This window comes from Limulus polyphemus, unplaced genomic scaffold (genome assembly GCF_000517525.1).
Source record: "Limulus polyphemus unplaced genomic scaffold, Limulus_polyphemus-2.1.2 Scaffold1106, whole genome shotgun sequence".
In the NCBI taxonomy this organism is placed as follows: Eukaryota; Metazoa; Arthropoda; class Merostomata; order Xiphosura; family Limulidae; genus Limulus; species Limulus polyphemus.
Genome location: NW_013666716.1, coordinates 185,848 through 188,763, shown reverse-complemented (window position 1 = coordinate 188,763; position 2,916 = coordinate 185,848).

Here is a 2,916-nt window from a genome sequence, read left to right as displayed (position 1 = left end):
CTGGTTTATTCCTTCTAAATACAACTTTGCAATACACTTAATTTCCACAGTCGCGCTATAACAAACGCTATAATTCACAACGAACGTCTCACGTGCTCGACTCAACAATACGTCTCTCTCTGTCCGCAGTTCAATTACCCATTGTTGCCGTCACGTCTTGACCGTCTTATATGTACAAGAACACCGAAATCTAGTAACCTCCCGAGGCTTCATGAACGTTCTAGAAGCGCGTGACGTGTTACTAGCGTCACGTGACCTCCGCTGTCGTAACACTGTCCCTTCCTTAGTATTGTTCGTCCCGAACAATAGCCACTTACATTAAACCAATAAACAATTAACAATAACTTAATTAAATGTACAGAATTTACAAACACAAAATCAAAATTCAACAAAGTCTCTTAATTTTACGGGACGTATCTTCTTCCGTACTGGTCTCCGTCTCGTTGGCTTCTGCTTTATGTCGGGTTCATCTGCTTCATCAGGAAATGTCCTATCGTCGGTAACAGTCACATCAGTGGTAGTAACTTCACCAAGAGCTTCACCGTTTCCCTTCTGAAAACCGAGTCGAGTTTCTTCTTCGACAGTGGCTTTTTCAGGTGACACGTCTTCAGCAGTGTCTTTTGTTCCGTTGTTCACTTTATCGCAACTGAAATGTCCTGGACCGTGATAATGCCAAAGCCTGTTAGCATGCACCACCTTTGGCTTACCTAGCCGACCACATTTTATCCGGAAAGTCACGTCTGAGAGACGATCCACTATGTCATATGGGCCTTCCCATGGAGAAGACAACTTAGGAGACTTTCCTTTGGTCTTCCTGGGATTATACAACCACACCTTGTCTCCTGGTACAAAGCTAACTTCAATAGACTTATTATCACATAGCTTTATGGAATCAGCAGACGTTTTTCAGTTTGAATGCACTTGATGGTGAATATCATCCATCCTTTCAGATAACACTTTCACGAACTCTGACATATTCACAGGCAACTCTTCATATGGTGGGCATCCCTTATGCTTGGATCCCCCTTTTAGCACTACATGCACTGCATGTCCTAGGTATGAGGCGAGATGGGGAAGAATGGTGCAAAAGATTTTACTGGAGTTGTAGATGACTCAATGTCTTCTTGATTCCGAGATGTCCTCCTATTAATTTATCATGGGATTGACGCAGCACAACTTCCTGTAACTTCCTCGTATAACTGTTTGCCAAGTCATCACTTTCCCATCGGTAGTTTCCCATCTCCGAACAAGAATACCATTTTTAAACTTCAACTGGTTCCATTGTGCCCAATAGTGCTTTGTCACAGGGCTTAGCCTAGACGCCTTCTCCCAAGCAGGGCGCACAACACTTGCTTTTAGAAAATCAATCATTGGCCTCAAATCTTGGTCTTTCTTCTGTTCTGCTTTGATATCTATATTTGGATCCACTTCATCATCATCAACTTCTTCAGTCACTTTGACTTCACCTTGATGGAACCTAATTAGTTCAACCTCTCTTTTAACAGTTACCGGAACTTGGCCTTTGTTATTCCCAAACGTCATTTTATCAAAATCAATTACAAACTTCCTTGGTAGTAGGTAGTCCAATCCTAATATGCATTCGTCTTCAATGTCAGCCAAGTATACTTTCTGTCTGTCCTTTATGCCCATGAGCTCAATAGTTATCCATACTGATCCCCACAATCTTGTAGAATGTCCTGTCACACCATAAAGCTTCTGTATGGCTTCCGGTACTCCTACGTGACCGAACACCTTGATGCTCACAAGGGTTTGCTGAGACGCAGAGTCTATGACAAAATTGCAGCTTTGGCCATCTAGCTTTACTGTCACATAGACACTGTGTGTGCTTGGCATTTTACACCTAGCTGTTGGGACTTTCATGATGGGGTTTGATGAGTGTCCCACAACACCAACCACTACTGGTCTCCTTGAGGCTGACTTGTTGGTAATATTCTTCCTACACTGGCTTCTCAAATGTCCATGCTTTCCACAGTTCCAACAACATTTCTTGGTAGCAGCCTTTACTGCTGTGGCACCTCCCCTGTGCTGAACTTTCCAGCATTGAGCTCTCTTGTGCCCAGGTTTATTACAGTGCCAGCAAAGTCCATCAAACTTCTCTGAAAGCTGACATTTTCTGGCATTGAATCCAGATGACTGTACCAACCTCGGTACCACTGTGCTGGACTTAACATAGGATTCAAATTCGAGAGCTCTGGCCATTGCATCCTGCATGGTAGAGGGGTGTGCTTGCTTCACTTGTATCTTAAGTTGTGGACTGTCCAAGTCATCTACGAACTGATCTCTCACCAACAACTTGAGTAGATCGGGTGGTGCAGTTGGGTGGGCCTTGTGTGCCATACTTTCCAAGTCCTGTGCCAGCTCTTGCAGGCTCTCCCCTTTAGCACGGACTCTCGTCCGAAACCAAACAGACTTCCAACTGATTTTGGGTTCTGTACCTGAGTTCTAGAGCCACTACCAGTGCTCTATAGTTGTGCCTGTCGTCTGCTGACAACTGTCCAAGTATTTCCAGTGGTTGTCCTTTCAAGCTCGTTGCCAGATATACTGCTTTCTGCTCCTCTGTCCATCCATTCATCTCTGCCTGTAGCTCAAACTGTGCTCTATATGCTTCCCACGGTGCTTTCCCATCATATTCCTGTGGCTTCCTTCTTACTGAATCACTCCTAGTACTGACATTCATATCTGGGATGTGACTTCTAACGGGACTGAATATGTCTACATTAGGGTTTAACTGCAGGGTCTGGAAGTGGCTTGTCATTGTCTGGGGCTGATTAAGTCGATGGTCAATGTATCCTCCTTGTGTAACAGCCAATAAATCGTTCTTTAACGTATCTAATTCGCTTTTAAATTTACTGATGTTTTCCATTTGTACCTCTTGCCATTGTTGTTGATTTTCCT